This window comes from Battus philenor, unplaced genomic scaffold, assembly GCF_028537555.1.
Source record: "Battus philenor isolate CCGP_79_NKW_IND1 unplaced genomic scaffold, ilBatPhil1.0.hap1 SCAF_20, whole genome shotgun sequence".
NCBI classification, from domain to species: domain Eukaryota; kingdom Metazoa; phylum Arthropoda; class Insecta; order Lepidoptera; family Papilionidae; genus Battus; species Battus philenor.
In genome coordinates, this window is record NW_027181683.1 from 4,666,343 (window position 1) to 4,691,064 (window position 24,722).

The 24,722-nt window shown below is 33.6% G+C and overlaps 1 protein-coding gene across 1 annotated transcript in view; it reads left to right on the forward strand.

Annotated features, from left to right (window-relative positions):
• The first annotated feature begins 83 nt into the window (after positions 1–83).
• Wdr62 (WD repeat domain 62) overlaps positions 84–24,722 on the forward strand; it is a 125,649-nt gene continuing 101,010 nt past the window's right edge. The window contains exon 1 of the mRNA XM_068766193.1: positions 84–276. The gene's annotated coding sequence lies outside the window, so the exon portion shown is untranslated. The remainder of the gene's footprint in view (positions 277–24,722) is intronic.

The following is a 24,722-nucleotide window of genomic DNA, read 5'->3' on the forward strand; positions in this document are numbered from 1 at the left end:
AATACTTGAAGCATTACGAACGTGAATGTAAGTCTATTCGATCTGAGCATTAAAGAATGAATGAAGCAAAGCGTATATATCAATCAATCAATTCGAACGAAGTCGTGCCGACAAGTAACTGATTTATAATTTTTTTAATAAGAATATTATTTCGATATTTCATTTATACGTAGTTATGGTGTAACATAACACTGTGTTTATCAGTTACATTAGTGATTAGTTAACAAAGTGAATTTATGTGACAAAGTGACCATATTGTTTGACTTCGTACACAAGGTATTTAAACAAAGATTTACTTATAATTATAAAAGTCCGCAACCTTATCAACGTTGATATTATCACTGCATAGTGCATATGTTTACGTAAAATATTCTGCAACTGTTAGTAATAGCGATAAAACAAACACGGCGTCTGTTCTCTATTTCTATATGTTTATTAATTTTTTGGGTTAACCGTTTCTAGGAACGTTGAATCATTTCATTGTTTATTAAGTGAAAGTGTTTTCAGTAACTGCTTTATTAATCATAACTTATCATTTCGATCTTTCCAATAATTCAATTTTAGATGGCATCTTAACCATTTCGAACCGTTGGGAATTTCTCTTCATGCATTCAAAAATTGATTGTTCAAATAAACTTTTACCTTATATAATTACTTGCTCCAGGCTGTTTAAGCTGTAAATTTAGAAATTAAGTATTGATTTTTTTTTACCAAGCAATCTCTTAAAAATCAAGGTCGTCTTATGTTTGATAAACTATTTTATTAAAGATTTGCTAATAACGTTAGATTGGTGATGTAAAAAAGGTTTTAAAAGGTTACGCTCAGGCTGTCTATATACTATATTCTTAAAGATTTTTTGGTTATGATCTCGTGAAACAGTTGAATTTATAAAACATTTTTTATACAAAAGATAATTTGATATATAAATATTTAAAATATATTTATTTTCAATATATATCTTAAAAAAAGTATTGTGTAAGCAAACTTAAATTTTTTTATAAGCTATATAAAGACAAATATCTAATAAACTATTCTGTTTTTGAATGTTTTGATTTATGTAAAAAACTAATAAAACTTTGTACAGTTCTTTAAAACTGTTTAGTCATCTGGTTCTCTTATTAAACTGTGATATACAACTTTTTAAAATTTATAATAAAATAAAAGAGTGTCTGGAAATGTTTATATCATTATGTGTATGAGCTATCTTTGCATTTGCTTTTAACCTGTAGTGCATGATACTATATAAAAAATTAAAAATAGTTGTAGCTAATACTTTAAAAGTAATAGCAAAATTGATTGTACTGAATGTTTTTCTTGTCTAATGAGCCTTTTACATATTACATATGGCACAGTCTTTTTTAAAAAAATAGCTTAATACCAAGTTATCAATCCCTGGCACTGACATTCACATGTGTTGATAAAAGATGTAGTTATCATTTAATAATTTGATAAGAAAGAAATTTTAACATTTATCAGTACTATTATACAGTAACATGTAGTTTATGAAATGTTATGCCGGTCAGAATTAAATTTGTTGTGGAAAATTTTCCTTATAACAACCATTACGGGGAAATCACAGATAGCCATTTAATACAGAGATTTTTATATTAATTTCCTTTAACACTATGCATTAGCTGTTCATAGAGTTAGTTTTACCATTCCACAACTGTATTTAGTAAATGAATCCTTTCTTTAACAAAAATATTATCCGTACTTGTTTTAAATATTGCAAAAAAAAATAACTTAATTCAAGTTGGGAGTCCTAAATACAAATATTAACAATTATATGTATATACATGTGTGTGTGTTTCTTACAAAAAGTACAATTAGGATTATAAATACTAAATTAAATTGTTTTATAACATTCAGACTAATCTTATATATATCTGGAGGAGTCAGGAAATTCTATCAATACATAATAGGTGTGCTTCGATTGTCTTATGTTGATCACCTTATTATTTAAAGTTTTGCTGTATATGTAGAAAGCTTTTTTTATAAGCAATAGCAATAGCAAATATTATTATTATTATGTTAAATCAATGATTAGAGTTAAAAGTTTGACTATGTCCAACAGTAGACGTCTTATGACTGAGATGATGATTGGACTGCAACAAGCCAATCACTGTTGACTGTACGAAGTATGTCAGGCAGCTAGTTATGTAATACGAAATAATATTTCAAAGCGAACACAAAACAGATGCGGATCAAATATTTACATGGCATCAGTGCAATAATTGTACGCGATTTGAAATACTGGCAAACTTTTATTCGAAAACATAAAAAGGACATTAGCTTTCTATTCTAAATAAATGAAACAAACAAACAAACAGATTCGATATTTCATTCGTTTAAGAGGTCGTTAAGCTTCCTACTTCCTACTTCCATAGGTCCCCATGAGGAGACGTCTTGGGTTGTTACTCAACATGCATTAGCGAACAGAACAGACGGCTGCTAGGTCTTTAAGGTTCTGGAGTGAAGACTGGTACATACCGAGGAAGCGCAGCATAGGACATCCGTCTGTAGAGTCAACAGATGACATTGTTAAAGTCGTCTGAAGACCGTGGATGCGGACTGGTTCCAACTGGTCCTATCGAAAATCTATAGGGGGAGGTCTAAGCACCGCAGCGGAAGTCTTACGGCTGAAATTATGATGATGACTACGTGTTTAGCATTCGGCTTCGCGGGGTACTAGTGAAGACGGTACTACCGTACCACTGCGTAATTTCTTTGCGTTAGAAAATGTGCAAAAAAAACCTGAGCAATTCTTACATTTTGGTTTTTTGTATACGCTATAATGTCTTGTTGCAAAACTGTTAAATTTTTTTCGGTATATGTCGGTGTTTGGTGGTCGCGTCGGAAGTTCACGAAGGCTTTACTTCTTAATTTCACTAGAAGGATTTATAGTGTGCGGCACATGAAGTTAGCTTGCTAGAGTGTAAAGTATCAGAGTCAAAGTAATGTCGGGAGACAAAGCTCAACGTTATATGCCTATAACTATACTTAAGAGAATATATTAGTGACATTTCCACCTATTACTCTGACACATAACGAAATCTTTAGAATTATGGATTAAGAGAATAGAATTTTGGTAGGAATGTTCCATTTCCTGAAATTGGATTTCACAAAATACCACCCGTAATGTTTAAGATGGTGTTTATCATATCACCTTTTATATTCATATAAAGGATGACTACAATATTTTTTGGAACGTCAAGAGTGGTTTTTTATGAAATAACATCTACAAAAAAGCTTTGCGGGCCTCGCGAAGCAGTCGGGGAAGAACTAGTTTATACACAACTGCAGTTTAATTTATCGTATATTTATTAATAACCTATATTTATCGTTTTGTTCATTATATATACTATAACTGTGAAAAGGAAAAAAAAACTCAAAGGTACTATAGTAGATCAATTACAAATCCCTACGGCTTCTCCATTAAGTACGATCAAAAGAATCGACACCTATATAAAGCTGCTTTCTTTGTTAATTCTTTCATTGCGTCTAAACAAAGCTTTATTTATTTTTTATTATGGCAACAACACGGCATTGCTTTAGAGGTATATTAATTATGGCAATAAAATGTGCAATCAAATAGTAATATTTGTGTTAAAAAAAATTATGACTATAAGAATGTTAATTTGTATACAGATTAAAAATAATTTTTGAATTAAATCTTATATATGTTACAAATTGTTACTTAACATTGAAGTATTTGTGATTCTTGAACCCGCAGTTTCGTTTGTTGATTGGCCAGCCGAACCAACCAAATACTAATAAACATGGCCAAACTTTACAACAAATATACTACTATAATGTAACAATCACACCGGAAAGAGTATTGAATGAGTGAACAAAGGTTGTGGATGAAAAATATGCCTTCATATGATCGTGCGAATTTTGCTTTGTTCGTATATATATACTTACTATACTCTACACTCACACGTGTACAGTCCGGTACTTGCGACAGTCATCGTGTATCTGGAATAAGAACGAACCAATGAATTTTGTTAACTTCGCGAAACTCAATTCCGAAGTTGCAAAAGCTAGCAGCAATTGCTTCAACAGAAATAATACAATGGATTGTTCATATGTAACACAACGATATATCCTTTTATGTCACATACGTGCTGGCTAACATAACTAATTTGAAATGGATTTCATCACTCATTCCCAATTAGTTGTCATTTTTCCAACCCGCTGAAGAAAAATTGTACGAATCAGTCTTTGCTAATACGTACCCCATTAAAATTGTCTTCAGGTTAGTGTGACTTCCATGGCTAGCCTATTTTTTGTTATACATAACATAATAAAAAAAACAATTCAATATAAGTTTTATATATAATTAACATTTCATCGTGGCGTTGAAAGATCCGTGAACGTCGTATGAGACCTGATAACTTCTTTCAATCAGATCAAAGGCACACCCACCTTTAGAGCACGAGGCTATCTGTATTCTGGTGGATCTGTGAGATTCAATGTCAGCATCGGAGTGTTATAAGTGATGGTTAAGTAAAGGTCACTTGGTAACAAATACGGGGGCAGGCTATCTCAGGTTATGAAGTTAACAAGTACATACAGAATGAAGTTCGAGGTGAATACGTCATATACATTAACCCTTTGCGATCGGTGCCGCCACTGTGGCGGCATTTGTAATCTGTCCTAGAAGGCGGTGTCGCCGCTGTGGCGCCATGATCACGTCTTGAAAGATCACTCCACAAAAATTGAGATTAACAGAAAGGTAGCCATTTCAGACGTCTGACCCGTTATTTTAACATGGTGAAATATATGATAATAACCAATCAGAGGCCAAATAAAAAGCATGCACGGCGACACCTTTTTTCCGAATCTGATTTGCACCCACGCTTCCGCGTCGCTAAGTTTAGACAGAATTTCAAAAACCTTCGGACGCGATACATCGCCAATCCAGATTATTCTTTATAAAGTGTTATCTGTCATCAAATGGAGTCATTAGGGAGTGATTTTCAATATAATGAGAGTAGTGATGATGGGTTGGTAGGCGAAGAATATAAGGAAAATGTGAATAATTCGTGTATATACGATTCATACGATATATAATGCGTTCAGGAACTAAAAAAAATTGCGCGGTATGTTCCGACAGGAAAACCTCCGGTAAAAGGCGAGAAACGCACATTTTGATACTTGCGTTCGGAAGCTAGGGCTTCATATCGGCGATTGCTTTGGAAAATATCACACGTTGGCAAATTATAAAAGTTGAGTAAGAAAAGGACCAATATTTAGCCACTTCCGCACATGCAGTGGTAGTCGTGCAACAAAGTGCACCGCCCGCCAGCCCGCAGATAAATGCGTATGCGACAAACAATGCGTATTACACAACTGCCACCGTTAAACCACTCAACACGTGTTTCACCCCTCCACGGGGCATCTTCAGGAGTTATGTTACACCGATTAATGCCACTCAACTGTTCTTTGATCCTGAAACACTGTTGAAAACTTGAATCTTTTCATATTTATGTAGTTAAAACACTATTAAACATTACAGATTAGCATCAATATATTGTGTCCTTTTAAATATAAATATATCTACCTGAAATCACTTAAGCAACAGTGGCTCCGAAAAGCTAAATTTGCGACGACTAGCTGGTACTCCCAAGCAAAATATTTACCGACCGCAAAGAGTTAAAGTGAATGCAAAAGTATAATATAACCTTATAACATTCATCGATCAGACTTACGGGGATTCCCGGATAATACAAAACGCACAATTCGAAACGAGCTTATGATAGACGAAGCCGAGGTTCTTTCCCGGGAGCATTAGCAGTCTACATAAGCGATCCAAGACTTTGGCAGTCTTACTATCCAGTGAAGTAATTAATATAACCCATCCCAGGTTATTTGAGAGAGTCGGCCTTAGTTACAAGCAAAGTGATTTAGGCAAAACATCTTCAGTACTCTGTCTTACCACGAACCTTCAAATATCAAAGGAAAAAGAGCCACAATTTTTAAAACGCTAAAAAATACAAAAGAAGAACTTGTCTGGTCCAGTTGCATGAAACGTGACTAAGAATAAATATCATATACTTTGATATCTACTGTATAAATAAAGCGCGATAAAGCGGCTTAAAACTATTCTTGAGACTGTATGTACCAGGTAGGGTTTTTTTTTTTATTAATGATTGTTGCCTTATTGGCATTTATAGATTCCGTTGGTTTGAGGGGGCGGGAAACAGAAGGCGCTTAACCTTTTTTTAGCTCGAAATCTGCCTTTATAGTAATTGTTTATAGGTATACTTTAAAGGTGTGGATGCAAAAGATTAAAGGTGTCAAAAAACAAAGGTTCTAGAAATAATAAATAACGCAATTATAGTATAGTGAGAAAAATCAAAAGTAAAAATTCGGATTATTACATTTTAATATAAGTTATTGTTTACTCTCTGCGCAAAAGACTTTGTGCTGCTAGAAGTTCTTGGCCTTTTCCAATGTAACATATTTTAGAGTGATCACTTGATAGTGCGATCTCAAATTCATTTTCTTTCAAATGACCTTATACATTTTCCTCAAGTTTTAAGTACCAATTTTAAAACAACCTGTATAATTCTACAACAAGATTTTTTTTAAATCACTCCCGCTGTTGGGGGTCTCTCGTACCCCTATCTATTGGTGGGACAGGGTCGTTTTATTTCTTAATTGAATTTTTCACGCTCTTTATTTTTATTATCATTCTGTTCGTTCATTCATCGCATGATCTATCTTTCTATTCTTTCACTCCACAATTTTATCTTTCTTTTCTGTTCTATTTACCATTCATCCATCCTCAATTACTAGTCTAGGTATCTTTATTTACTAATAACATTTTCACAAATCTAAGTTTTTTACTGCATTACATTAGAATATTTACATATGTTTACTATTACAGGATTGGGCAGATAGTAATTACAAAATTTTGCTAACAGTTATTCTACAAAGATTTTCCATATCTGAAGGTGTAAAAACGAAATGGGACAACTTATATTTTCTGGATCAAACATTGTAATTTAGTTTTAGGTTCATTTGCAAATTTCATGTAAACACGTTCAGTCAGTCGCGGTTGCTTTATGCGCGAGACACAAGCGATAGCCTCAATCACGCAGTGCATGTCAACAAGTGAAGGAAAACCTCGGTTAAATTACTGAATATGAAGTCGCGGAGTTGCGTAACCTAGATTGATATTCGGTAATGCTATCCGTTACATACATGAGAAGGTAGTTTTTGTTTAATTACCTTACAAAATGGCTGCATAGGCGCAGGTGACTTGCTGACGCGTATCATAAATCGTTTAGAAAGCATCTATATCGCTTGTATGATTGAAGTTGTATAAAAAAAAATCGAGGACATATTTAAGATCAAAATATCTTTATTTATTACATTTAAAAATACACATTTGAATTGTCCATATATTTATATAAGTAGTAAGCTGTCACCGGTTCTGCAATGAAACCTAACCTGCTGAGAAGAGCTTATCAGAAATTCAACAGTTGCTCTTTTTAAATGAGGTTTTACAATTTTTGATGTTTATATAATGTCAACCATTCAGATGAGTCAAAAAAACCGAGTTCCACACATTTCGATCAATTAAAAACTCTTGAATTCTATAACAAAAAAACTGTACTTGCCCTACTGAGTAAAAAAAAGAAAACACACAATTAATTTTGTTGGTTAGTCCTAAGGAAACGTCAATATTGTTCGCAAAATGTCAGTCTAAATCTGTAATAAGTTAATTTAAAAAACACAAACTAACAGTGAATCAGATAGAGTCGAATTTCAAGATAATATTAAAAAAGTTACTTTTATACCTTTTAAAAAGTAGTCATATGTAAAAGCAACTTTACAATAATTTGCATATCCCGCCCACAATCATCTGTCCCTTTCACTTGTTCAGAAAATGCGGTAGAAAGGGCACTATATTAAATCTGGCGGATCCAGTACAGCCATACAATCATTCACTTGTAACGCACCGTTGAGTGTTGACCACTCCGGTCCGCTTTAAACTCTAGATGTCATTGAAATATTTGTTTTCTTAAATTTTTACTATACTAGGGTTTAAAATTTGAATGAGATATTCATTTTGAGCCGCTATAAGGAACGTAAATAGCACGATTTATAAGGGATTTCTGTCTAAACTAATATAACGCAATGTTAAAGAATTAATTTGTAAATTCTCTGTTAATTGCAATCTTATAACATTTTTGTTGCCCATTCAAATAGAAAGAAAATTATGCAACATATTCTAAGTGAGCAGTGGTAGCCCAAATAAAAAGAAACCTAAAGTCGCTCAAAACGAAAAAAGGAGTACCAAGTACTTATTTGGTCATATTAATATGGAGTAATAGTTGCCCGGTGGTAGAAGATTAAGACTTGCGATTGTAAAGTCGCGGGTAAGATTCCTAGGGTATAATCTTATGTAAATACAATTTGTGCATTAATTATGTGGGAATACCACTGCTCCAAAGTTTTCAAAGGGTGGAAGCAGCATTGTCTGTGTACCATAATACACACACTGTGATGCCGCCAATTCGCCTGCCAAGGGTGGCGATTATGCTATATGCCCCATAGGTGTCTTTGGGGATGCATATGCCTGGCAGTGGGCGTCTATGGGCAGAAACGACGACGATGGCGATTCAAAGTGAAATAAATAGTTTTAATTTGTAATCGACAAAAACTATCCGGTCACGCTGTTTACCGTTAATACAAATTTGCAGTGCGTAAACTTTCAAACTCGCGAAGTTCAAGGTAAACTGTAAAAAAAGCGCTAAATTCATAGTGAACTGTCAAATGCGCAGTTTTAATTGACATTATATTTTCAGAAATACACAAATTTGCGCAATTTTTTTTTTAAATAAAAACCTTTTGCAAACTAACACAAAACTTTTAAAATAAAGGAAATGAAATCGGCAAAGTGGTTTTCAAGTTATGACGCGATCGAGGCAAATATGCCTTAACTATTATGTACACAGATATCTCTTGCATACAAATAAATTTTACATTTAGTTGTGTGCAAGATATTTATTCTTTACAAAAAAAAAACAACATGCCATTCAAACGAAAGTAGTAACAATCGAAACGGTGTATTATTATTAGATCTATATTATTTTTGTCGAATTATAATTTTACTAATGAAGTCGTGATGAAACGTTTCTATTTCTTTCATGTACTTATTTTGCAACAAACAAAAGCGGAGTTCACGTATGACGGTATCGATAATTTCGCTCCATTATTTTATTGCTCCACATTTAAATTTCATACCCATCACAAGGTGATACGGTTGCTTCTTGTTTAACAGTACACGAGTGAGTTTTCCCACAGAACAACGGTAGCCTAATGTCAGTATGTTTATGGGTAAAAGACCACGTTACACGACTTAGTATAAAGACCGTTACAGCGCTTATCGGAACGGTACCAAGTGTAATTACTTTTTTATATAAAAATAAGTTCACAAGTAAGTCAACAATTCGTATGGGAAAATCGCCGCAGAATTCGTATAAAAAGATTAGACATTAAATAAATGATTGATAACATGCGACGCGGTTCATAGTGTTGAACTGTAAGCTGTGATAGCCCAGCGGTAAAAGATTGAGACTTGAGATCGTAGGTCATGGGTTTGATTCCCGGGATACAATCTTACATAATTCACATTTTGCATTGTCTAGTATTGCTCACAAATAAATTGCCAAAGAACGGGCAGCAGTGTCCTCTGCGTACCATAATGCCACACTGCGATCGCCAACCCGTCTGTTAAGCGTGGTGATTATGCTATATATCCCCACAGGAATCATTGGGTGTGCGTGCGTCTGTGGGCAGAAATGACGACGATAAACGCAACTCATTTAGTTTAAGAAAGTAATCTTTAATCTATAAATGTTGCCGTTCTTCTGTGTACATGACAGGTAATATTAACATAATACACTCAATCAATAGACTTACAAAATATTTATTGAATATTTAATGGACGTTACCTTGCGGAAATCATTCCTAAGTAAGAAAAGGACCAATATTTAGCCTCTTCCGCACATGCAGTGGAAGTCGTGTAACAAAGTGCACCGCCCGCCAGCCCGCTGATAAATACGTATGCAGCAAACAATGCGAATTACACAACTGCCACCGTTAAATCACTCAACACGTGTTTCACCCCTCCACGGAGCATCTTCAGGAGTTATGTTACACCGATTAGTACCAAACACAGAGTCTGTCATTTATTGAAATTGACTCACCTTATCTCTTATCCAAAATAAATTTTAATATATCTTGCAAGGCCTTTTCATGTATTCAACCCGTCGTCGTCTTATATCTGCGATTGACGATTGCAGTGTAATGTTTTGGTACGCCGAGGACACTGCAGCCCTTTCTCAGGAAACAATGGTGTATGTAAGCAGTGGAAGTCTTATATAATTAATGCAGAATGTATGAATTGTTTAAGATTGCATCTCGGGAATAGAACCCGCGACCACCGACCGCAACTCTCAGTCCTCTACCGCTGCTATTCATTCCAAATGTGTATCTAATATATCAACTAACAATATGTAAAATAGTTATATTGTGCAAGCGAGAGGAACCTTAATAGTAGTCTGTAAGCAGCGTGACATTGAACCTTTTTCAAACACCGTTCATTCTTGGAGGAGGTGTTTAACTGTTAATATTAGTATTACTATGGTCAATTTATAAGCATTACCTGAAATGCTAATAAATTGACCATAGTAATATTGGAGATAAGCAGAAGAACCAAGGTTGCTGACTTTGCACTAAGTATTGCTCGCCTCAAGTGGCAATGACGCGGGGTACATAGCTTGTGCAACTGATGGCCGTTGGAGCCAAAAGATTTTCGAGTGGTAATATAATGGTACATAAGCTGGTAGACGTGACGTGGGTTAGACCCCGAATAAGTAGGCCCACGACATAGCTAAGGTCGCAAGATGCGGGCAGTGCTATTCTGGTTATCATGACGTGTTTTGAAGCAGGTCTATGCATTGCAGAGGGTAGTCTATCGGCTGGAAAGAAGAACAAGAAGTGAAGACTTGTAATTGGCTCTTAGTTTAACTACACTATTGCTTTGTATAAATACTTACAACCGTTACACTTCCACACAAACAAATAAATAATATAATTTGATACATACATTTTATTGACTTTTTTTATATCATATGCGAAACTACAAGCACGTTCAGTAGTAAATGAGGATTGTTCTGTATATTACACAACAAAATTGGATTGCTGAACGCGTATGGAGTCACAGACAGACCAAGCCGATATCCTTTCTGGGAATCCTTTGCACATAATCACTAAGAGCTTGGCGATCTCCCAACTTTGGTTGAAGGGACCCTCGATTTAGTCAAAAGAAAAGGTCTAGGCTATGCAATTTTCTAGACGACGCTTTGCAACATCAAACAGAATGCTATAGACACATAGGATTTATTCATGAATAAAAGACATGTCTTTAAAAATCACTTCATTCCAGGATTTGTAAGCCCGAAAATCTAGTTGTCTTATTGCGGTGAAAAATCTGTTCGAAAGGTAAAACCTGTTTTAGTTGATACATAATTGTATGCAGGAATTTTAATGCTATCGATAAATACGTTAATTTCGTTAAAAACATAAGATCAACATTGCGAAGCATGTTTGCGATAGTTGCCTCATATATAAATATGTATTACTTTTTTTTATTAACATTTTGTAATGACTTAGCGGTCACCTTGCTAATAACCAGAAGTAACCTCTCGAAATTTGTTATGTAACGTCGTGTGTTTGAACAGATCTATAGACTTTTAAAACGCGTTTTGATGTTGCCAATTACGTTAGAAATGTCAGCTGTTGTGTGCAGAGAGGTTGTGTAAAAACATTTTAGCACCAAGGAAATATATAAACATGATGTTTTGAAAAGTCATTTTTTATCTCTTTCCTTGTGTTGTGGCTAAAATAAAAGACAGTTTATATTATTTACAAGCAGTATTAAAACAGACGATTCGATTCATTATTTACTCAATACCTTTTGTCTCCTGATCACTACGGATACTGTTGGCTGTGTAAATAATCATATGTATCTACATAGCATGACGTGTTATTTTTTATTATTATATGATATGTATATAGTGTCCTTGTATAGATAAAATTATAAAATACGTATATTGTAATAAATACTAAAAATGAAAAAACAATTTTACTTCTCTTGATAATTTTATAAAATTTGGAGAATAAGGTAAGTGGCAGAACTTGTCGTTAATTCTTTCAGACTCTAATTAATACTGCTAGTTGTTTGAATTTCGGAGTAATAATATTTTTAAATATAATAACACAAAAACAAAAAGAATACTCAGGTAAATTTATCGAGAGTCATAAATATATATCAAAGAACCGCATGTGGCTCGCGAGCTGCAGGTTGGCTACCCCTAATATAGAATATTATAACGATTTGACAACTGGAGGCAGGTATTATAATTTACTCTGTGGTTCGTATGCTAAAAAGATAGTGTTGTTTATACTACTTTCCTTGCATTGTGGCAATTTTTCTTTCCATAAGAACTATGTAACAATAGGTACATGTGGCATATTTTGTTTATTCATATTTATAATAATAAAACCGTTCGTTAAAGCATTTTCTTTACGTGTAAATGATATGGATAAAGCAAGATTTTATATGTATTATATTGAATTAATAAGCAATAATAAAAAGTCCGTATAACGCAATCAACTGTCCTTGAAATTATGTATACGATTCGTGTGTTTCTAATGAAACTAAAGGCAATACTGATAATTCTTAGTTGTGAATTAAAGCATTTTTTTTAAAGTATTAACCTCGAGTGTTCCGGGATCTGCAATGATTTGCATTTTGAGTCTATCAGGAAATCAGAAGACGTACGGCTGAAATGATGTCTGTGAAGTAATATGCGTAGTTACTTCAATGAAATAGATTAACTAACTTCCTTGCGTACGTTAAGGAAATTATGAATAAAAAAATAGTACAATGAATACATTGGACGATTGATTTTTATTTATGTACAGATGTATGTCTCCATTTTAAATGAAAGTGTTTCTCCATTAGCAAATTACACGTTGTAGCGTGCGGATAAACGCAAAAAAAAACGTTCAAGTATTACATCAATCAATTAACGTTTTTACATTTCCTCTTACTCGTCTTTCGAAAACGTGCAACGCTGTAATTAATGGAGGTTTGTATTAGTCCGTGTTCTTACTCAATACGAGTACAGTCAGGCGCGGTGCTCTATTGTGACGTGTAGGTAAGCCGAGCAGCCGCCTGTAATGTACATGCATTGTGTCGTACGTAATGATCGGAGACAAGAAGTTGACTCCTGTGGATGCGGCATTTATAACGAGATTTATTTTTAGGTATTTAAAAACACAGTTTACGTCCATTAAACTATCAAAACATTTTTGTTGTTAAGTGTTTTTTTATATCATCGTGTATGTGCTAAAATATAAACTTCACGACTAAAATATTTTTGTCTTTATATATTATTTTAATAATCTTTGAATAATACCCGGCATGTATATATTAATATATGTATGTAATGTTTTAGGGGGACCGAAAAGTAATGCCCTTTCTGTTGACATATTTTACAGAAAAACGATTGATCTTTAATTTTCTCTTTTTTGTCGATTCGAAATAAATACTTGTTAAAAACGTAGTCGCGTGAATTAAACTTAAGGAAGCGACATTACTTTCTGGCCCCCCTAATAACATTTCTGACAAAAAATACTTTCGTGACGAATAAGACTCCGGACACTACATTTCTTTTATGTTGTTTATGCCAACTTCAAGTTACACTGTTTATCTTTTCGACTATGAAAGTTCATTACAACACGGTTTTAACCTAGATTTGACCGTGAGAGATATGCTAACATCTATCTTATAAAATTTATTAATTTTATTAAAAGGGAAACTTAGAATTAAGTTTCAAAAATTTATTAACAATTCCTAAAAGCATTTATGAATAAATTTAAAATGGTTCTAATCGAAAATGAAGAGGGTACAGAAAGATAAATCTAGTTTATTACACTTTGAAAAAGAGTCGGACAGAAATAACACAAGGAAAATGCCATAATTTTTATATTGATAACAGTTTTATAATGATTGCAATAAAGTGGTTTTAAAAAAGATAAAATCCCATTAGATGTTTTGAATATGGTCGACAGAACAATTTTTTGGTTGTAAAAAAATTTTAACACGAATTTTAGAAAGTCTAATCAAATAAAGATGTTAGAAATGATAGTGAATAATAATTTCTATTTATTTCGGCAGTGATTATTTATCAATGATGTCTTGCTTTCGTCCCGTTTAGACTTGAGATAATTATCAAAGTAATTAGCTCAAGCTACAGGGGCGTTACCGTGTGATACATTTCATATGGTGTTTTTTCATGTTAATCCTTATCATTGTGGTGGCTCTCGCAATGCTTTAACCAAAAAGGTCTTTTCAATAAAGTTAAAAAACGATACAAAACATGCAATATAGGTTTATACATGTATTTGGTAAGATAAGCAAGACATACACTAAGATAGATGGTGTCCTTTTAACAGTCAAACTCGGTTTTTGAAATACAAAGTCCTTCTTTGCTTCCAGTAAACGTTTCGTTTACCGGTTCGGACTACAAATTTCTCATGTATGGTACGTTTTAACGATTTTTCACCATAATTTTTCATTTAAAATTGAATGCGAAAATAGGCGACGCATTGAACTTCTAGTCAAAAGATGAGAACGTTAATGAATATATTACTTTAAGGAATAAGTAGAGAATAATATATATATCAGTTAAAGTGATATAGCCAGTTCATAAGGTTTCCATTGCAATTTTTTGATAAATCTATATCGGAAAGAATATTAAAAGAACACGTCAAATCTAGAAGCAAATTGTGGAAAAATAAAATCTTAGCGAAATCATGTACGATTAGCTAAAGGTTTTTTACTCACGTCCCCATTTATTTTTACACTATTTTATTTTAACGCTGTTAAGAGTTTCCAGGTAATAAATTCGAAACGGCAATCATTTGTTTTTGGACTTGCTAATGCCTATATAAATCTCTCCCTGATAACATTATCTTTATTTTTAAACAAAATCTAAACAAATTTAATTTATACATAGTTATTATTTTTGTAAACTCATGGCAGACTAAGAGGTTGTTGTTTTGCACGTCTTGCATTGAGGTAATGTATGATTCATTATGGACAAAATGCGTCATGTATTTGTACTGATAAAGCCTGCTATATTTGTGGAGAGTTAATAGGAACGGCTAAACACTTGCTGGCGTGTCAGATACTCCCTGCCAACTACATGCGTCGCCACAATAGAGTTTTGGAAATGATACGCGAAGCAGTTAGTCTGTTAGTAACAAGAGAGCATTACGAACAAAAGGCCCATTAATATTTAAAGAAAGTTCAGAAAAAAATTCAACAGATGCTTTATTCTTTCATCAAATCATATATCATCCATACGTACGAGACATTATAAAATCCTTTAGGATATGACGTATTTCAACTATCAAGAATATTGGATCGTGTATGATTATTAGAATTTACTGTTCCCTAGGAAGCAACAAAAAGTATACAACAAAGGTGGACAAGTACTTCGACCTGGTCAACGAAATATCTAGAAATAAATTCACTGAGAATTTCTATGAGGTAGAAGTAATTGCGATCGATATAACATAGAAATCTCTATAACCTGGTGAAAAGTTTACGTCGAGAGTGGACTTCAGGTCATTTCTGAAATGGGCTTCTTAAACAGCAATGGTTAGATCAATTCAAATTTGTTAAGTAGAAAGAAGAGTCTAGTTGATGAAGTTTACTTTAATTAATTCATTGCAATAAAGCCTACTTGATCTTGTTTATGAATTACATGGCAGCCATTTTAAGTTACCGGATATATTGTTATGACATCACGTGGGAATTGCCCATAATCGTCACATATACCTATCATATCAGATAACGAATTGGGATTTCAAAAGCACCACCAAATGTAAAAGTACTAATCTATCGTTACACTAATAATAGTATAATATTGCAAGTTCCTAAAATTTTACGTTGTACTTTCTCAGTGTATTCATATTTTTATTTCAAACGGGGCTTCCATTCCAAGACTTACGTGACAGACAAGACTAACCCAACTGCTACCTCTATTTTTCGAGTTTACGAGATATTTTGTCAACTCTAATTCTCCTACCTGACTTTGGGTTAGATTTTATAAATGCTACGGAAAGGCCTATTCGTCGCTTGCTGTGACTTTGATAGCTTGTTGTACGTGTACAGAATGTAAGCGTAATTGTTGTATTTTAAACACCAAACTACGTGTTCTGTTACACTGTTGTGTTATTACGATAAGGTTCATTATCCCGCGATAACATGAAATGCATATTCCAAACCACTGATATGTTATCGAAGGAAATATCTATGTGACCTTGTGCCTTATTAATGCAGATTATACATTATTTGCGTGAAAATTGATTTTGGACTGATAGGTATAATACTCGAAGTTTGTCCCTATCTAAGACAGGTAGGGTAAAGGTTTTTGAACATACATTTTTATACCTTAAAATGACGAAACAAGGAAGTCCTTTGGAAGGAGGTTTCTCCATCTAGTAAGAGACCTGAGAATATGAGGAGATACAAAAATTCTGCGTCTGCGTATGTCAACTTAGACATTTGATTGTGCGCCTTTGAATGTCTTTAGCATTATTAAATACTGCTTAAGATAATAATGACGTTTTTGATAGGACCTTGATTGAATATTTAAAAATGTATTATTTCTGTGATTCAGTCGTGTTCAAAGTTGATAGTGAATAATAAATGAACTTATTAAAAACGTTATCATCACAGAAATTTCTACTGCGTGTTGATAGGACAATATGAGTATTTAGGAGCAATTAATAATACGTCAGCTATTGTCGTCTAGGGCATGCAAACTCTTACCTATTAAATATTAAACCATGGCAACAAATTTGTTATGGTTGTTAAGTTAATATTGAAAACAATCTTTTCTATTAAATTTTGTAGAACAAATTATTACAAGCATTTATTTTTTCTCATGTTTTTATTTACTACAATGAAGTTTTCAGTGCATACTACTTCGTTCATACTTCCAAGTAATTTGATAGCATATAAACGAAAACTGCGTGAATAAATAATATAAAATAAGAATGTCAACCAATGGTTCGTTTTTCATTGTGTTATAAAAATTAAAAATCGAAACAAAATTTGTATAAAGAATGTAACTGGAATTTAAGTTTATTGACCTGTTAAAATAAGAATCTAATTTAAACGTAAACTCGTCTGACGTGTCAAGATTCTCAGACAATTGTTTAGTATAAATTTAATTCAGTAGAATGTAACTTGTGGGAGAAGGTGTTTTAGATAAAACAGTTACGTGAAATGAACAGTGCTTTGTTTATAATAGTATTTAAAAAAATATGCCTCATCCAATGCTCGCACTTAACGTTGTCTTAACGCATACCCGACGTCTTCTTGTGGATTTGCATGCAATGAATGGAGTTTTTGTTGCCTCTTTGTCTTGTCCACGCAGCGATGGCTTCGTAATTAGCCGACTTTCAAAATAGGCCCGCGATTCGATCTGTGCCGGACGTGTGAGCAAGCCCCTTGGACGCTCGCCATCGACTATTGTTCGCTAATGTAACGTAGTGTCCGCTAAACGCAAATATCGCGAGAATTCTTTAACCGATATCGAATTATATTCTTAAGTATAACCTATGAATTTTGTAGGTGATTGGATTTTTTATAACAAAAACTGAGGAAACTATAAAATAATTGATTGTAAGTTAAATGGCTCGTCTAGTTCGTTATTTGGCAAGATTTTCTAATATAATATATCTTAAAGTCCGTCCAGAACCGTTGTACTGCGTTTTAACTATAGTTGGTTAATTGTCGGATTCTTTTCGTAGATCAGTTGGTTTGCTAAGGGCCCTCACCTGATCCATCCATTACAAAGCTGGACAACCTTGCGATTTAGAGCCATTTAGACTAACCTGGACAAGTCTTTCCAGAGCAACGTCTTTTTTTCGTATAACACGACCAAATTGTTTTTAAATTTTAGAGTAAATGACAGTGATGTATATAAGTACATGAAAATTTTTAATATCGAATAGAATCATCGTTATAATCGGCTGGTCTACGATTAAGTTAGTTTTGGCTTAAAAACTATATATGTCATGATCTTTTCATATTAAAAATAAGTATGAAACAATCGCCGACATAGGTATGCAAAGTATCGCAGAATGACTGATTAAAAATGTCGGAATTGCTTGAAAGACTAGTTTAATACGAAAAATTCTTGCTTCGTAAGTAATTGTAAATTGAATTGCAGAGCTGCTCTCGGAGTTTCGAGGTTAGGCCGGAGTCAAGGCTACCTGCATGAGGCAAATATTTCTTGCAGAGTAATCCGTTAATGGATGTTTTATTTCGCTTTTATGCTTTTTACATATACATTTTGTCTGAAATTCAAGATAAAGTTATAAAACGTACAAGAATTTTTAGGCCAGAGTTGAAAAATCGCGAATTTTTGCACTGCACGCTAACTGAAAATGTAAACATGATATAGAATCTCAGGTATGTATATTGCATTTTTTTAATAAAAAAAACTTTGCTAATAAGGTAAATATCGAAAAAAAATTTAAACACTGAAAAAAATTAAAGAATTTAAAAAATATTGATTTGGCAACCTTGACGTTGGATTTTTAATAGGTCATTTAATGTTATTTAGAAACACATTACGTTTTTAAACTATAAAGAAATTTTAAGTAATTAGTGACAATGTGGTGCAAAAATATGGACTTTCGAAAATTAGTGTGCCTCTTATAAAAAAGTAACGAAAGTGGTCCGGATATGTTATATGTGCAAAATAGAAGTGACACTGCAAATGGTCATTGATTATAACGAATATTAAGTAATATTGAATCGTCAATAGACAATAGTGTCAAATTTAGTTCACATTCGTTTGTACATTGAGAATAATTACTTTTATTGTTTATCAATGCAGTCGCTTCCAAAAATGTTACATCTTTTTAATTCACTCTGCGAGGCAGCTTTAGCATAGAGTGGTTATTTCTTTCTATGGAAATATAAATTATAATGTTTAAATACAGGATGTCATAAACAAAAATAAATATCAATTTCTTTTGTGTACGTGTATGTACCGATGCCACCCAGCTATTGTGTGATACTTAAATCTTAAAGCGCAAATATAATGTAAGCGTTGCGTTTTTAATGTAAGGATGTTAAGGTTAAAATAAAAAAAATAATTAAAACCGTCTGGTAAATGCTTCTCCAAAAGATTTCATACTGTCCGAAATTATCGACCTGTCGCAGATCAAAAAAAAAAATTAACTAAACTTATTTCAGGATGATCCACTGCATTTATTAATTTAATATGGTGATTATTAATACCGATTTCTAACGGAAACAACTATTATATCCTATCACATTTTTTTGATTGATGTTTGACAGCTAACGTCAGGTACTCTGTGGGTTGTATTTACTTATTTTACACGCAATACCATTTGTTCTCACTGTTAAAAACCTTAGTGCCTTTACGAAAATAAACAAAAATTATTGTTTTTTGTCGAGCTGTTATTGAGTTTTGTTCTTAGCAACATTTCTTCTTTTCAGCCAAAAGAGGCCCACTGCAAGGTATAGGTCTGCCTCTAAGATCGCACGATGACCGGTTTTTTTCATTTGCATAGGTTGATTACTCGATTTACGTAACTAAACATGTGCTTATTACCTATTATTACGTGATATTTAAAATAACAATTATATAAAGTTATTTACGTGAAAAATATTATTTATTTAATGAAATACTTCGGGCATGTAAGTGTTTATTACAAATGCTACGTCTAAATATAGTTATATAATAGATCTTAAATATAAAATCTAGCCATAGCTAGTAATGCCGGCGAATATTATTGCAGACATTAAACATTTTATTAACCCATTATCCCTGAAACGATGGCGTAAAAAGAAGTTAATTGATGGCATATATCGCGCTGCATAGGCCATCTTGCAATGGGTTTCTGTCCTTAAATAAAGATTTATTTTAAAATTCATTGCCCTCGCATCCGGCCTTTGTCTCTGTCCTGAAAACACACAATTGTTTATGTGATCATGCGAGCTCAACTAGTGGGCGACTCGCTAATCTTTTGCGTTCTGATTGCTACAAATGTATGTTCGTTATTTTACCATATACTCGTATGCTTTACACTATTACTAGGCTGTCCCCCGCACGTTTAATGTTACTTGCACTGCCATTTTTTGATATAATTTCGTAAAATCCAATCTTGGTAATTTTTTACGTGTCCAAAAAAATTTAAATTCTCTTACTCACTGATCTCTACCCGGCGAAAGGAATCATCATCAGCATCAACATTCCAGACATAGGACATCTACTGTTGGACAATAAGCTTCCCCCATAAATTCTTAATATATCCGAAAGGTACACCTTCCAAATTTCATCTCCCTTAGCCTTATGATTCCAGAGATATGGTGATGAGTCAGTATATAGGCGGAAATCTCATATATGGATACTATTTAACCTTTAAATGTACTGTTATACATTTAAAACCATATATAAAAGCCTATATATAGCGGTTATAAATAAATAATTCGGTCTATTAAATAGTTTTTTTTATTGTAACAAGGCATCTAAATATTATTGTTATAGGCGAAAGAATCAATCATTGACTGATACTCTGCATGTGCATACGTTATTCTAAACCCATAGACATTCCATACTCGTCACTGTTGTTTATCTGTACTGAACAAGGAATAATATGTGAAGGATGAAAGTACGAATGCGAATCGTTCAGTCAACATCGTTACCGCACTGCCACTTTACAACCACAATGGCTTAATCACTAGCGATGTTGTGCTTTCTGAACTAAGTTTAAACCGTATCGATTTGAACAGCTGCAACCGCACACATGCCGATATAAACTTAAATACACTAGACTTAAGTTCAAATTCATTTAAAGATTCCACGAAGACTTTGCGATGATCCGTGATCAGCAAAGTTAGATTTACAATTCGCAGCGTATCTGTTACGAGTGCAATTAGGTTTAAATTAATGACATTAATCTTTCATGGCGAGTTGAATTGAAATGACGTGTCGAGGGTTGTTCTGGCGGTGTGCCAGTCGCGGGCTTAGTCATGAGCACAAATACTAACTTGATTGGGGATCAGATGCTTCGTGCTTATTCCGTCAACGCGGCCACATCATTTATACTCCTTTGTCAATTTTAATTTACGTCAATATTTAAGAATATAGGTAAGTAACTTCGTTTCTTCCCATGCCCGCAGTAAATTTCTCTTATTTCACGATGGCGTCAAAAATCGTAACGAGAAATTCGTACATGCCAAAAAATCTGGTGAAGCTTTATACCTAGCAAAGCCTCAACTAACCTTGTGGAGGAACTTCGTAAAATCATCTAGGATGACCTGTAACTGATTTTATATTAGAATTACTTTCTTATTAACGGTATATATCTTTATAGGTTACTATATTAATTTCCTTACTATCGGTCTTTTACAGCTACCGATTCTCATTAGTGTTTTGCCAAAAAAATTTTCCACGTGTCACATTTTATATCAATGAGAACTTCGTCAGTCCACCGCTTAAGTTTGCGTCCTCGGATTTTGTTCGCTGAAAATGATCTTTGCTAAATTATAGGGTTTTTGTATGACGTGTGCGATTGCTGTAACAGCTAAATCATAACTGAAATTTTACTGTTTTAAAATCAGACGTTGATTTAGATGAGGATAGAAAGTGTGTAAAATGTACCCTGAAGATCAAATGCCCCACTGTCGCCTTTTCAATTATTTCAGCACACCTAAAACTTTTTCGAGCTTAATACCGATATTTTTAGATAATTTTATGATTACAAGCTTTTCATTACTTTTCCGTATATTTACATTTCAAAATGTCAATTACGTTAAACAGAAATTGAAAATATGGATAAGCGATTTTGTCATTTCGGCTGTTTTTGGTAGACAAAATAAATAATTATTTATTTCACAAATTAAACATTTTGTTGCAGACATCCTAACGCTTTACAGCCGTATGTATTATTCAACATGGTAGTATGTTTTAAAATTCACATATAAATTGTATATAGGATAGAGGTTTAGCCTTTATAAATTTATTAGATCTGTAGACATTTTGTTATTGCTCATATTAAAAAGTCAATTATGTTTTAAAATGGATTCACCAGAATTTGCACGTATGAATATAGCAGCCTTGAGTACACTGATGGAAATAGTTTTTCCCACAATTTTAAATATGACTGGTTTGGTAACTATCTTTCACCTTAACAACCTCGTCTGTCCACTCTGAGTCCACTACGCTGTGCTTGCCAGTTCATAATTCTCGCTCTAGAATCTTAAGACCCCCGAGGCCTGCCCACCACAAGTTCTACTTGCGAATTCGTCTATAGATCACTTCATTCATGATTCGATATCGTACAGAAATGTCCAGCACAGTCGTCTCCATGAATCTTTAAGCGACTGATCTCTTACCGAATCATCAATTGCAATTATTCTTAGTAAACTTTATTGAACTTATAAATGTTACTTTGCAATCAAAATGCGTTAATTTTTACCATCGTTGTTTACTCAAATGCGGCAGCATATCCGAACGTTATGTAAGGCAGCCTAGTAACCGACATTGGTGTAAACGTGTTAACAATTCTTATATTCCAGTGTAGTGTATTCATGTATCAAGTTACGAACCTTTCTTACAGGCAATTGATTTAGTGGGGCACGACCCGAATAATGTTTCCGTGTCTAACAGCCCGTGGACAATGGATTGCAGGCGTTCGATAAATATAATCGATTTACGGCGAATACTTTTGAAAACAGTTTTAATAGTGAGTTCTCGTGTAAACTTGAACCGAGAGCTGACAGAGAAATGTAAGTTAACGTTTCGGCTTGCTACACGCTTATTTATATTATAATAAAAAAGAATATCATCTATAAATTATAATCAGGATTGAACATACTATTGTATTATGATCATCGATTTAGATTATAAATAATACTGGCTGGAGGCAAGACTGTATCCAACAACTTCTGATGATCTTAACAAGATTGTCTTCCTTGTGAGTGGACGTCTCAAGCTACGGTTGCGGGAACGTGGTCTTGTATATACATTTTAATTACATTCGTAGTAACCTATAGACAAATTTCTTTTACAGAGGAATCAAGTAAAATAATGTAACTTAATAATATAAATATTATCGAGTTGACATACTCGTGTCTTATGCCCTAAGCAAAAATTCAAACCCAGTATTGTGGTCCAACACAGTTAAGAAATGTCTTGTAGCTTAAACGAAGGATAAGTCATAACCAGTTAGGGGAACCAGAAAATAATGTCGCTTTCTTAAGTTAAATTCACACGACTGCATTTTTAAGAAACTTTTATTTCTAATCAACAATATATTCACCTTTGTTATCAACGACCTTTTGCCATCTAGTACACAAATTTTCAATGCCGGAGCGGTAAAAATCAAACGGTTTCTGTAAAATATGTCGACAGAAACGACATTACTTTCTGGTCTTCATTATAAAAATACATATTCAATACGTATTAATTCATTCTTTCCTGCTGATCGATGTCCACCGCAAAGCATTTACCTCTCCCAAAGATCGCTACGACTGGTGCTGCGCTACAATATTTGTGTTTTAAAAAAATATCGTAACAGTTTCCGCAATAAATTTCATCGATCTAGACCATACTTTGCTGTTTAAATGATGGATGGTTTGACAATGATAAAGTGTTTCTTAGCTCCACATGGGATCGTCTAAAAAAACCTAACGTCGGTGCAGTAATTAGAGCATGCCGCAGTTGACAGTTTCCGCGCTCTAGTGGCATTCCCGTTTATGACTGAGTAATCACTGCTGCGTGCAATGCTTTTAAACATGTTGATTATTTTGTATTATTTACGGCACTTTTTTATTAAATATAAATATAAATATAAAAGTTAAAATATATAAAACGACTTTTCTCTGCGTTTGTTCCTATAAATTTTATTTATTATTTTTTCTATAATTTTTAATTTACGACGGTACTTTAACATTGGAATCTGGTAAAGGCTGAAAAGCTGATAGACGCCAACTGCTAGGCCTATAGGCCTCCTCCAAAGTTTGTCATTATGATGGGTCGATGTCATATAATATATGTTTGAAGTTACGCCGCAAGTCATTATGGCTATGTGCAGCTTTATCAAAATAGAGCTCGTGGTAACAAGAGGTTTGCGATAAAAAATTTTACTCTAAAAAATAATATCACAGCGATAATGAAGCGTTTGCACGAAAAGGGACTATACCCGTGTAGGCGTATAGTGTTGTGACTAGTGTAGCGTAAGTTATGCGAAGCGAGGACTACTTGGCGGTCGGGAGCGACACGAGCCTCTCCTGACCACCCTCGCTTGAACTCGGGTCTTATAATACTAGTGTGATGCATGTATGGTGCATCGCGTCCGACCGGGAACAAATGTGAAGTGAGTGTCGTAGCTTGAAATGAAGAGAAGAGGAATTTATTTAAATTCAATAAATTTAAATTTAATAAAACGACGAAGAGCGCTGTATGTGATTTCCCGTATATTTATATCGACAGTCCAACTAGTAGGAGCCTAACGCGCGTCGCCTTTACCGGCTCGTGGTCGCCACTCTAAAACCTCTAGATATGAATACACAATGA